Source organism: Aotus nancymaae, unplaced genomic scaffold (genome assembly GCF_030222135.1).
Source record: "Aotus nancymaae isolate 86718 unplaced genomic scaffold, 86718_ANA_hifiasm-v0.15.2.pri h1tg000012l, whole genome shotgun sequence".
Taxonomy (NCBI): Eukaryota; Metazoa; Chordata; class Mammalia; order Primates; family Aotidae; genus Aotus; species Aotus nancymaae.
In genome coordinates, this window is record NW_026988423.1 from 29,453,513 (window position 1) to 29,468,265 (window position 14,753).

Below are 14,753 nucleotides of genomic sequence, written 5' to 3' on the forward strand. Positions count from 1 at the left end.
CTTCTGAGAGGTTAGCAGCTTGTTGAGGTCACATAGCTGTTAAGTGGCAGAATTTGGATTAGATTTTAGGCTGATCACCAAAAGTGCTTAGGCTTTTGACTAACCCCTAATGCATCAGTAGGAAATCCTCCTCCTGGTGTAAGCTTTTACCCTCTAGGATCTACTCCCTAAGCTATGGATATGAAGCGGCCCTCTCTCCCCACTCCTTGGGCCTGCTAATTTTGGTGAAGGTATTTTCATTTTTATTTTTCATTGTATAAATCCATATGCAAATGGTACTGGCATTGTCTCGATCATAAGTTTGATTTCTCCTAATGGACAGAGGACTCAGGAGGCAAACATCAGCCAGAGAATTTGTAGAGCTGCAGCACATTGCCTGGGAAACAACGAATTTGTGTGAGGCTTTGTGTTGAGAGGAGGCAGGGCCCAGCTCCTACAGCAACCTCTGAATAAGAGACAGATTAGCCAGCTCCCTTCAGAACAAAACAAGCTTTCTGTAGGCCTGGACAGTGAGGAATGACCCTCCCCAATAACATTTTTTTCAATTCATTTTCTTTCTAAAGTTCTCCTAGGTGGCCCTACTCTGGGTCGCCTCTGAAAAACATCAAATAGCAAGTAGAAATGGAGTCAAAAGGCTCCTTCATCCTGAACATTGATTATGCTGCCTGCGGATTTCTGTAAGCATGAAGAATTACTCAGATGAAAAGTGTTCTGCAAAGACATGGTGTCTCCACAAGGTGTGGAGTTTGTTGGGAGAAATATACGATCCTGAGGGTGGTGTGGGGTCCTGGGTAAATTTTGGAAGGACAGCAAGGAGGTGCTCCCATTTCTGTACTGAAAACGGGGGAGAACATTGAAGTTTTTTATGCTGAGAGTAAATATTTGATTTCTGAATAGAATTCCGGCCCCCTCAGAAACTGAGAGGGACTCAGGCATGTGCCCGTGATTGCTAAACGTGCTCTATTCAGCCACTCTCCAGAGGTACAAAGAGGAGAAATTAATTGGCATTAAAGGGCTGGAAAGATCCAGCTTTTGCTGACCTATTTAAGATGCAGCAAGGACATTCTGGAGAATATCTCTCGAGTTCTGTTCTTGTAAAGCTTCAGTGCTCAAATATAAACAGGTTGAAAAATCATGGGGAAGCCACAGATTACACCCTAACTCATGAAAGGCTTCATTGTTTCCCTTCTCCTAGCTCCTCGGATGGTGTCCACCCACCAACTGTGTCAGGGGAAGGATTCGTTGCCCTCCGCCGCCGTTCACCCTCCTACCAAAGAGGGAGGCTCAGAAATGGGAATCTGCTGGCCAGCATCTGATAATTGCCTACTGTGTGAAGAGCACTCTGTGTTCCAAAGATTAATAAGAGTGGTGGGATGTGGAAGAGGAGGAAGGCGGCACATTCAAAAGTAATAGAAGATACGATCCCTGGATCCTTGTCTAGGAGCTGAAATATATTATGGCTGAGAAGGCTGCACATATATAGCTGAGAAGTATAAGTGATAAAACATTTGTATTGCTCTTTACAAATTATCTTTTAGAATATTATTTTATTTAGCCTTCTAACAATGCTGTGCAGTGGGATTTTTTTTTTTCATTTTTTTTCAAAGAGGATCATGAAGCTCAGAGAGGTTAAATAACCTGCTCTAAGTCACACATTTTACAAGTTGTCACAGCCTAGACTCAGCTGTGCTTCCTGTCTAGTGTTCATAATGCTGTACTCCAGAAAAAGGTTGCCTTCAGCCAGGCCCAGAAGTAAAAAGTAGGAAGGAAAAGGAGAGTTCTGAAACTAGATGTGAGAAAAGGGATCAGGCAGGTGATAGGATCAGAAAAAACAAGCTTAGTCAGCAAATGAAACAGGGCCCCACTGGTTAGGCCAGGGATACTAAGAAGATAGATTTGTGATACACAAGATTCAATATGGAGGAGGAACCACATTTCTTTTCTTTTCTTTCTTTTTCTTTTCTTTTTTTTTCTTTTCTTTTTTTGTTTTTGAGATGGAGTCTCGCTCTGTCGCCTAGACTGGAGTGCAGTAGTACGATTTTGGCTCACTGCAACCTCCGCCTTCCCGGGTTCAAGCGATTCTCCTGCCTCAGCCTCCCAAGTAGTTGGGAGTACAGGCACATACCACTATGCACTGCTAGTTTTGTTTTGTTTTGTTTTTTTTGTATTTTTAGTAGAGATGGGGTTTCACCGTCTTGGCTAGTCTGGTCTTGAACTCCTGACCTCATGATCCACCCGCCTCGGCCCCCGAAAGTGCTGGGATTACAGGCTTGAGACACCGTGCCCAGCTGGAACCATGTTTCTTAAAAAAAGGTCCTAGCTAAGTTGGTAGCAGAGGTGGCTTGAAGACAGCCCTCAATTTTTCCCTTTGTTGCAGTACTTACAGGATTTGGTTTTGTCTAATTTATAGATCTTTGCCAAAGTCAGGCCTCCAAGATTCTGCATCTGGTTTGTTGCCTGACAAACTGAGGAATGTGATTTGTCAAGATCATTTGATTGTAAGTGACTGAAGTTCAACTGGAACTATTCTGAAGCAAAAAGGGAAGAATTTCTTGCATCAGGTAACAAAATTTTCCAGGGAGCAGGAATAGTTGGAAATTAAGACAGTATTCTATATCTGTGCTGTCAAGTATGGTAGCCATTAGTCCTATGTGGCTGGTAGGACTGAGGAAATACATTATAAATTTCATTTAATTCGAATTAAACTTAACACATGCATATAGTGGTTAACATATTAGACAGTGCAACTTGTTGTGCAGGCAGGAGAAGAAGACTCTTGATGGAGCTAGTTAAAAAATGATCTTGGTGAAGGGCTGTGGTTGACCTGGTTTAGGTCACATGCACAGCTCTGGATCAATCACTGTAGCAAGGGGACTAGAACAGTATCCCAGGCTGGGCCATGTACTTAACCCCACAGTCACAGGTGGGGCCATTACTAGAAGAAGCGGGAGAAGGGATGCTGGGAAGATAAATTAAAATCTTCTGAGGTTTTATGACTTCTATCTTGCTTCCTAAAAAAAATATTAGCAAGCATTCACTGAGAGTCTATTATGTATGATGTATTTCACATATTTAACATTACTTCTCACAAAAACAAACAAACCCTGAAGGGTCAATTATTATTATATATGTTACATATCTAGAAACAAAGATAATGTGACTTGACCACAGACAGTAAATTGCAGAGCCAGAGCATAAGCCCAAGTTTGTCTCCAAAATCCCTTTCTCCTTTGTAATATGCTATCCCTAGGGACTTGGGATATACAGAATGTGACTATTAATAGCAGATAATGTAAACAATCATAGAAGAACACATACGAATGAATAACTTGGATTTCTCCAAGTAATTATCTATAGAGGATTACTGCTTTTTTTTTTTTTTACATAAAATTCTATTTTCATTTATTTTTATTGTGGTAAAATATAGAAAATATAGAGTTTGTCATTTTAACTTTTTTAGGTATATGTTTCAGTGGAATTAAGTATATTCACATTGTTGTGCAGCCATTACACTATCTCCTCCAAAATATTTTCTTCTTATTTTCTCTTGTAAGGCCTCATGTCTTACATCTTTTAGGGGTTACATTTTTAAAATTCCTTTTTTAAGATTGCTTTTAGAGCCTGAAGTATATTTTTTAAAAGTATCTTTAATGATTACAATTTTAATACTTCAAGAGTTGTTTTTTTAAAAAGTCAAGTATAGAGTGAATAATATAAGTAACAAGGATAGATAAAATAATTTTGGCTAAAAATAGCTTTAAAGGAGAAGTCTCCTACCTTAATCAAGCTCCTTTGGCTTCAAAGAATAGATATCCCAGTGATGTACTATCAGAAGAGAGGCATATTGCATGAATACATAATACCTGGACCTGGAATTGCAGGACTCAGTTTCAAGGCAGCTCCAGGAACTAATTTTTATAGGTAGCTCTGATTCATTCTGCTTGTTTCTTTTAGTATCCAGTGTTTATCAATGGACTCACTTCAGAACTTGTCTATGGGCTATGTTACAAATCATATAAAACCTAATGCAAATTGGCATTAATAATAAAGAACTTTATTGGCTCATGTATTTAGAAAGACTAGAGATGGGGTAGTGTTGAGATAATCTGGAGGCTCAATGGTGTCAACAGGGAATAGAAAGGATTTATTTATTTATTTATTTATTTATTTATTTTTGAGATGGAGTCTCGTTTGGTCATGGAGGGAGCAGCCAGCCAACAAGCCCTTCCTTGGAAGATCTGGGTAGTGAATCTCTCGACCATCCTAGATGAATATTTGGTAATGTAGAGAGATGCTTAAATCCCTGTAAATTTTCTTTTAATCACACACCAAGAGTAAGGAGCAAAAGACTTCTACATCCATGGTAAAATTAGAGAATCTTTTGCAAAAAGTAGTACAGCAGATGCTGTTGAGAAAACTGGGCTTAACTGAAGCAATCTGCTATTGGTGCCATTTACTGTGAAATGCTACTGCAGAAACCTGGTCTGCACAGACAAGCAGAAGGACTCCTCTAGTTATCCTAGTTAGAAAGGTTATTTTGAGAGGTGGATAAGGAGGAAGAAGAAAAAATGACAGTGCTTTGGTCCATTTTTAGGAAATAGCCCAGAATATTAGTTAGCCCTGTAACACCCTGCTAAAACTTGGGAGAGGGGCTGAAAGTGGGCATGACTCAGCTGCCTGAGGCTTTGTTCCCTTGAGAGTAGAGATAGGCAGGTTTCTCACTTCTATAGATGTTCTCCTTAGGCTATGCCCTGAGAACTGACATGTGACCAAATTTTCTAATTTGTTACAGGTGTGGGTCAGCCAGCCACAAATAGTAATGACCAAAAATGCAAATTGCTCCCTCGTGCTCATGAAACAATTAGTTCTGTGTGGGGTGGACTGCTGCCAAGAACTCAGTGACTCGGGGCTTTGTGCAGACATGTCCAGGGATCCCCGAGACACAGAAAAGGGATTATATCCAACTCCAATGAGGAGTGCTCCAGAGCAGGGCCTTGACACTTTGGTGGCAGCAACATCTATTCTTTTAAGTTTCTGAAGAAGACAGACATTTCTAAGCAAACAATTTCCTTGCTGAGAAACCAACTCTGGTTATATAGAATATAAACCTTCCTGAAGGGGACGAAGATGGGAACAGGGCCTTACATGTGAATTCTCTGGACATATCAAGAATGTAGATTACTGGTTGGGCACAGTGGCTCATACCTGGAATCCCAGAACTTTGGAAGGCCCAGGCAGGCAGATCACCTGAGGTCAGGAGTTCAAGTCCAGCCTGGCCAAAATGGTGAAACCCTGTCTCTACTAAAAATACAAAAATTAGCTGGGCATGTTGGCGGGTGCCTGTAATCTCAGCTACTGGAGAGGCTGAGGCAGAAGAATTGCTTGAACCTGGGAGGTGGAGGTTTCAGTGAGCCGAGATTGTGCCACTGCACTCCAGCCTGGGCAACAGAGCAAGACTCTACCTCAAAAAAAAGGATGTAGATTATTATGAAACCACTGGCCTAGCTGCTAGTGAGAGGCACAGATCTTGAGGTGGAGGGTTGAAGAGAGAAGGAGATTCCTAACAATACTTCTTCCCAAGTGTTGGGGTGTGTGTGTGTGTGTGTGTGTGTGTGTGTATGGAGGGGTGCAATTCAACCTCTCTGTTGCCCTCTCAAGTATTAGGTTGACACAAAAGTAACTGGGGTTTTGGTACCAGTCACTGCAAAAACATACCAAATTGTAAAGACCATCGACACTATGAAGAAACTGCATTAAATGACAGGCAAAATAACCAGCTAGCATCATAGTGACAGGACCAAATTCACATAACAATACTAACCTTAAATGTAAATGAGCTAAATGCCCCAATTTAAAGACACAGACTAGCAAATTGGATACAGTCAAGACCCATCGGTGTGCTGTATTCAGGAGACCCACGTTGCATACAAAGACACACATAGGCTCAAAATAAAGGGATGGAGGAATATTTACCAAGCAAATGGAAAGGAAAAAAAAGCAGGGGTTGCAATGCAATCCTAGTCTCTGATTAAACAGACTTTAAACCAACAGAGATCAAAAAAGACAAAGAAGGGCATTACATAATGGTAAAGGGATCAATGCAACAAGAAGAGCTAACTATCCTAAATGTATATGGACCTAATACAGGAGCACCCAGGTTCATAAAGCAAGTTCTTGGAGACCTACAAAGACTTAGACTACCACACAAAAATAGTGGGAGACTTTAACATCCCATTGTCAATATTAGACAGAACAACAAAACAGAAAACTAACAAGGATATTCAGAACTTGAACTCAGCTCTGGACCAAGTGGACCTATAGACATCTACAGAACTCTCCCCTCCAAATTAACAGAATATACATTCTTCTTAGCAACACATGGCACTTATTCTAAAATTGACCACATAATTGGAAGTAAAACACTCTTCAACAAATGCAAAAGAACAGAAATCATAAAGTCTCTCAGACCACAATGCAATCAAATTAGAACTCAGGATTAAGAAACTCAATCAAAACCACACAGCTACATGGAAACTGCACAACCTGCTCCTGAATGACTACTGGGTAAAAAACAAAATGAAGGCAGAAATAAATACGTTCTTTGAAACCAATGAGAACAAAGGCACAATGTACCAGAATCTCTGGGACACAGCTAAAGCAGTGTTTAGAGGGAAATTTATATCACTAAATGCCCACAGGATAAAGTGGGAAAGATGTAAAATCGACGCCCTAATATCACAATTAAAAGAGCTAGAGAAGCAAGTGCAAACAAATTCAAAAGCTAGCAGAAGACAAGAAGTAACTAAGATCAGAGCAGAACTGAAGGAGATAAGAGACACGAAAAACCTTTCAAAAAAATCAATAAATCCGGGAGATATTTCTTTGAAAAGATTAACAAAATAGATAGACCACTAGCCAGACTAACAAAGAAGAAAAGAAAGAAGAATAAAATAGAAACAATAAAAAATAAAGGAGATATCACCACTGATCATACAGAAATGCAGACTACCATGAGAGAATACTATAAATACCTCTATGCAAATAAAGTAGAAAATCTAGATGAAATGGATGAATTCCTGGACAGACACACCTTCCCAAGACTAAACCAGGAAGAAGTCGAATCCCTGAATAGACCAATAACAAGTTCTGAAATTGAGGCAGCAATTAATAGCCTATCAACCAAAAATTGCCCAGGACCAGATAGATTCACAGCCAAATTCTAAGAGAGGTACAAAGAGGAGCTAGTACCATTTCTTCTGACATGATTCCAAACAACAGAAAAAAAGGGACTCCTCCCTAACTCATTTTATAAGGCCAGCATCATCCTGACACTAAAACCTGGCAGAGATACAACTAAAAAAGAAAATTTCAGGCCAATATCCCTGATGAACATCGATGTGAAAATCCTCAATAAAATACTGGCAAACTGAATCCAGCAGCACATCAAAAAGCTTATCCACCATGATCAAGTTGGCTTCATCCATGTGATGCAAGGCTGGTTCAACATATGCAAATCAATAAATGTAATCCATCACATAAACAGAACCAATGACAAAAACCACATGATTATCTCAATAGATGCAGAAAAGGCTTTTGATGAAATTCAATACCCCTTCATGCTAAACACTCTCAATAAACTAGGTATTGATGGAACATATCTCAAAATAATAAGAGCTATTTATGACAAACCCACAGCCAATATCATACTAAATGGGCAAAATCTGTAAGTATTCCCTTTGAGAACCTGCACAAGACAAAGATGCCCTTTCTCACCATTCCTATTCAATATAGTATTGGAGGTTCTGGCCAGAGCAATCAGGCAAGTAAAATAAATAAAGCATATTCAAATAAAAAGAGAGGAAGTCAAACTGTCTCTGTTTGCAGATGATATGATTGTATATTTAGAAAACCCCATCATCTCAGCCCTAAATCTCTTTAAGCTGATAAGCAACTTCAGCAAAGTCTCAGAATACAAAATCAATGTGCAAAAATCACAAGCATTCCTATAAACCAATAATAGACAAACAGAGAGCCAAATCATGAGTGAACTTCCATTCACAATTGCTACAAAGATAATAAAATATTTAGGAATACAATTTACAGGGGACGTGAAGGAACTCTCCAAGGAGAACTACAAACCACTGCTCAAGAAAATAAGAGAGGAAACAAACAAATGGAAAAACATTCCAAGTTCATGGTTGGGAAGAATCAATATCGTGAAAATGGCCATACTGCCCAAAGCAATTTATAGATTCAATGATATCCCCATCAAGTTACCATTGACTTCCTTGACAGAATTAGAAAGAACTACTTTAAATTTCTTATGAAACCAAAAAAGAACTTGTATAGCTAAGATAATCCTACCCAAAAAGAACAAAGCTGGAGGCATCATGCTGACTTCAAACTATACTACAAGGCTACAGTAATCAAAACAGCATGGTACTGGTACCAAAACAGATATATAGACCAATGGAACAGAACAGAGGCTTCAGAAGTAACACCACCCATCTACAACTATCTGATCTTTGACAATTCTGACAAAAATGAACAATGGGGAAAGGATTCTTTCTTTATTTTTTAAAATTTATTTATTATACTTTAAGTTCTGGGGTACATGTGCAGATCATGCAGGTTTGTTACATAGGTATACATGTGCCATGGTGGTGGTTCACTGCATCCATTGCCCCATCATCTACATTAAGTATTTCTCCTAATGCTATCCCTCCCTAATCCCCCCACCCCCTGCTATTCTTCCCTTAGCTTCCCTCCCCCCAGGTCCCAGTGTGTGATGTTCCCCTCCCTGTGTCAATGTGTTTTCATTGTTCAACACCCACTTATGAGTGAGAACATGTGGTGTTTGGTTTTCTCTTCTTGTGTCAGTTTGCTGAGAATGATGGTTTCCAGTTTCATGGACATGAATTCATCCTTTTTATGGCTGCATAGTATTCCATGGTGTGTATGTGTCACATTTTCTTTAACCATTGATAGGCATTTGGATTGGCTCCAAGTCTTTGCTATTGTGAACAGTGCCACAATAAACATATGTGTGCATGTATCTTTATGATAGAATAATTTATAATCCTTCGGGTATATACCCAGTAATGGGATTTCTGGGTCAAATGGTATTTTTAGCTCTAGATCTTTGAGGAATTGCCACACTGTCTTCCACAGTAGTTGAATTAATTTACACTCCCACCAACAGTGTAAAAGCGTTCCTATTTCTCCACATCCTCCCCAGCATCTGTTGTCTCCTGATTTTTTTAATGATCGTCATTCTTACTGGTGTGAGATGGTATCTTAATGTGGTTTTGATTTGCATTTCTCTAATGACCAGTGATAATGAGCTTTTTTTCATATATTTGTTGGCTGCATAAATATCTTCTTTTGAAAAGTGTCTGTTTATATCCTTTGCCCGTCAAACAACGATGGGGTTGTTTGATTTTTTTCTTGTAAATTTGTTTAAGTTCTCTGTAGATTCTGGATATTCTCCTTTTGTTATATGGGTAGATTACAAAATTTTTTTCCCATTTTGTTGGTTGCTGGTTCACTCTGATGATAGTTTCTTTGCTGTGCAGAAGCTCTTAAGTTTGATTAGATCCCATTTGTTTCTATTTTGGCTTTTGTTGCCATTGCTTTTGGTGTTTTAGTCATGAAGCCCTTGCTTATGTCTATGTCCTGAATGGTATTGCCTAGGTTTTCTTCTAGAGTTTTTATGGTGTGAGGCCTCATGTTTAAATCTTTAATCCATTTGGAGTTAATTTTTGTATAAGGTGTAAGGAAGGGATTTAGTTTCAGCTTTCTGCATATGGCTAGCCAATTTTCCCAACCATTTATTAGATAGGGAATCCTTTCTTCATTGTTACTTGTGTCAGGTTTGTCAAAGATCAGATGGTTGTAGTTGTGTGGCATTTTTTCTGAGGCCTCTGTTCTGTTCCATTGGTCCATATTTCTGTTTTGGTACCAGCACCATGCTGTTTTGAGTACAGTAGCCTTGTAAAAAGTTTAAAGTCAAGTAGTGTGATGCCTCCAGCTTTTTTTTTTTTTTTTTAATTAGGATTGTCTGGGCTATGCGGGCTCTTTTCTGGTTCCATATGAAGTTTAAGGTGTTTTTTTTCCAATTCTGTGAAGAAAGTCATTGATAGCTTGATGGGGATAGTTTTGAATCTATAAATTATTTTGGGCAGTATGGCCATTTTCACGATATTGATTATTCCTAACCATAAGCATGGAGGATTCCTTATTTAATAAATGGTGTTGAGAAAACTAGTTATCCATATGCAGAAAACTGAAACTGGACCCCTTCCTTAAACCTTGTACAAAAATTAACTCAAGATGGATTAAAGACTTAAACGTAAGACCTACAACTATAAAAGTCTTAGAAGCAAACCTAGGCAATACCGTTCAGGACATAGGCATGAGCAAAGACTTCATGACTAAAACACCAAAAGCAACGGCCACGAAAGCCAGAATTGACAAATGGGATCTAATTAAACTACAGAGCTTCAACACAGCAAAAGAAACTATCAGCAGAGTGAATAGGCAACTTACAGAATAGGAGAAAATTTTTGCAATCTATCTAACAAAGGGCTAATATCCAGTATCTAACAAGGAACTTAAACAAATTTACGAAAACAAAACAAAACAAAAACATCAAAAAGTGAGTGAAGGTTATGAGCAGACACTTCTCAAAAAAAGACATTTATGCGGCCAACAAACATATGAAAAATAGTTCATCACTTGTCATTAGAGAAATGCAAATCAAAACCACAATGATTTGATGCAAATCAAAACCATCACTAGTCATTAGAGAAATGCAAATCAAAATCACCATCTCACACCAGTTAGAATGGTGATCATTAAAAAATCAGGAAACAACAGATGCTGGAGAGAATGCGGAGAAATAGGAATGCTTTTACACTGTAGGTGGGATTGTAAATTAGTTCAACTATTGTGGAAGACAGTGTGGTGATTCCTCAAGGATCTAGAACTAGAAATACCATTTGACCCAGTAATCCCATTACTGGGTATATACTCAAAGGATTATAAATCATTCTACTGTAAAGATACATGCACACATGTTTATTGTGGCACTGTTCACAATAACAAAGACTTGGAACCAACCCAAATTCCCATCAATGATAGACTGGATAAAGAAAATGTGGCACATATACACCATGGAATACTAGGGAGCCATAAAAAAGGATGAGTTCATGTCCTTTGCAGGGTCATTGATGAAGCTGGAAACCATCATTTTCAGCAAACTGACACAAGAACAGAAAACTAAATACCACATGTTCTCACTCCTAAGTGGGATTTGAACAATGTGAACACATTGACACAGGGAGGGTAACATCTCACAAACAGGGAGGGATAGCATAAGGAGAAATACCTAATGTAGATGATGGGTTGATGGGTGCAGCAAACCACCATGGCACATGTATACCTATGTAACAAACCTGCATATTCTGCACATGTATCTGAGAACTTAAAGTATAATAATAAAAAAAAAGTAATTGCAGTTTTGGGCCATGAATTTTAAATGATTATAACTAGGCTCAAACACATTGTTATTAATCAAAATAGGAACCATCACAATCAACACATTTTTGCCAACGAGAAATAAGTTTATTCCTGTTGTGTAACCATCTGTGCTTCAGGATTCGCTGAACTCTTGAAAAGCATTTTCTGCATCCTGTTGGTTGTAGAAGTGTTTTCCCTGCAAAAAGTTATTGAGATGCTTGAAGAAGTGGTAGGTGGCAACCAGTCAGGTGAATATGGCAGATGAGGCAAAACTTTATAGTTTTCATTTGTTCAACTTTTAAAGGGTTGGTTGTGCATATGCGGTCAGGTGTTGTTGTTGTTGTGGAGAACTGGGCCCTTTCTGTTGACCAATGTCGGCTGCAGGCAATTGCAGTTTTCAGTGCCTCATTGATTTGCTGAGCATACGTCTTAGATGTAATGGTTTCACCAGGATTTAGAAAGCCGTAGTGGATCAGACTGTCAGCAGACCACCAGTGACCAATCACCTGTTTCTGGTGCTTTGGGATGTGCTGTAGAGCTTCTGCTGGGTCCAACCACTGACCTGGTCATTGCCAGTTGTTGTATAAAATCTACTTTTCGTAGCATGTCTCAATCCGATTGAGGAATGTTTCATTGTTGTGTAGAGTAAGAGAAGACAACACTTCAAAATGATGATTCTTTCAATTTTTCAGTTGGCTCACAAGGCATCCACTTATGGAGCTTTTCACCTTTCCAATTTGCTTCGAATGCTGAGTGACCATAGGATGGTCAACATTGAGTTCTTAGGCAACTTGTATAGTTATAAGAGGATCAGCTTCAATGACTGCTCTCAATTGATCATTGTCAACTCTCTATGGTTGGCCACTACGCTCCTCATCTTCAAGGCTCTCGTTTCCTTTGCAAAACTTTCTCTTTCTTTTTTTTTTAATTGCGACAGAGTCTCGCTCTGTTGCTGGAGTGCAGTGGCATGATCTTGGCTCATTGCAACCTCTGCCTACCAGGTTCAAGTGATTCTCCCACCTCAGCCTCCAGAGTAGCTGGGATTACAGGTGTGTGCCACCACGCCCAGCTAATTTTTGTATTTTTAGTAGAGACAGGGTTTCATCATGTTGGCCTGGCTGGTCACGAACTCTTAACCTAAAGTGATCCACTGGCCTTGGCCTCCCAAAGTGCTGGGATTACAGGCATGAGCCACTGTGCCTGGCCATCCTTTGCAAAACTTCTTGAACCACTACTGCACCGTGCGTTCATTAGCAGTTCCTGGGCCAAATGCGTTCTTGATGTTGCCAGTTGTCTCTGCTGCTTTATGGCCCATTTTGAACTTGAATAAGAAAACTGCTCACATTTGATTTTTGTCTAACGTCATTTCCATAGTCTAAAATAAACCACTAGCCAAAAAAAAAACTGCAAGGTGAGAAATGCCCATTAAACTGATGTATAACATACATTTATTAAAGCATGTATTCCAATATCAAACGGCAAATTCCAACAACGCAAAAACCAGAATTACTTTTGCAGTCACCTAACAGTAGTTGTTTTTTGTTCCTTGCCCCTCTGGGTGGAGGTAGGATGGGTTTCCTTCTTGTTATTTGGTTACTCAGTGCTATCGCTAAACTGCCTCCTCCCTTTTTCTTAATCTCACCTTTAACTTTAAACCTCATGTCACCAGACTATACCATGCTTGGCTTTCCAAGCTATACTTATCCACCAACTTCCAAGCCTTTTCCTGAAATTCCTTGAAAATTGTTGCTCCTAGCTCTCTCCAACATCATTCTTATTATATTTTTTGGTGATTTCAGTATCCTCATGGATCATCCATTCAACGCTCTGGTGCTTTTCTCCAGTGATCTTTTTTTTTTTTTTCTGAGATGGAGTTTTGCTCTTGTTACGCAGGCTGGAGTGCAATGGCACGATCTCAGCTCACCGCAACCTCCGCCTCCTGGGTTCAGGCAATTCTTCTGCCTCAGCCTCCTGAGTAGCTGGGATTACAGGCACTCGCCACCATGCCCAGCTAATTTTTTGTAGTTTTAGTAGAGACGGGGTTTCACCATGTTGACCAGGATGGTCTTGATCTCTTGACCTCATGATCCACCCGCCTTGGCCTCCCAAAGTGCCAGTGATCTTTTTCTTTAACCTACCTTAGCTTTCCCTTCGTTGGTCATACCATAGACTTTGACAGCACCAATAACCACAGCCTCTCCATACACTCAGCTTCAAGCATCCTACTGTCAGATCACCAACTCTTATTTTAGCACATTCTTTTGATGAGCTCTAACAAATCTTAGACCCCCACAGGGACGTACAACTTACTGACTCTACTGACTTTTCACTGTCTCTTACCTTTTACTTGTCTCATATAACAAATGACCCTCAAATTTAGCATCTTAATACAACAAACACTATCTCACACAGTTTCTGGTTGGGCGGTCTGGCTCAGGGTCTCTTATGAGGTTGCAGTCAAGTCATTGGTTGAGAGTACAGTCTCTGAAGACTTAATTAGGGCTGCAGGGTCTACTTCCACGTTCATTCACAGGGCTGCTGGCAGAATGTTTCAGTTTCTAGCCATGTGATCCTCTTTATAGAACTACTAATGATGTACATGGCTTCCCTCAGAGCAGATCTGAGAAGGAGGGAGGGAGGGAGGGAGGGAGAGAGAGTGAGCAAGTACACGTGAGCATGTCTATTATAACCTAACTCAGTAGTAATATACCATCCCTTCTGCCATATTCTGTTGGTCATATGGACCAACTTAGGTACAATGTGGGAGGGGACTATACAAAGGTGTGAACACCAAGAGGTGGGGATCATTAGGGGCCATCTTGGAGGATGGCTACAATACTATTTTACAGAGAAAACAGAATAATCTGAAGAAAATTTCCATAAGCTCCTACCACCAGATTACCTAATTATCACTATACTCTAACTTGACTGCTATCATTATAATTAACTACATCTCCTGGTATCTAAAGCCAGTCCCTCCACTTGTTTACTAGATTCCATTTCCTCTGCCCTCTTAAGGATATACAGTCATTTGCCACATAACAACATTTTGGTCACTGAAGGACCACATATATGATGGTGGTCCCATAAAATTATAATAGTGTATTTTTACTGTATCTTTTCTATGTTTAGATATACAAATATTTACCATTGTGTTATAAATGCCTATAGTATTCAATACAGTAACATGCTGAATAGCCTAGGGACAATATGCTACACCATATAGTCTCGAT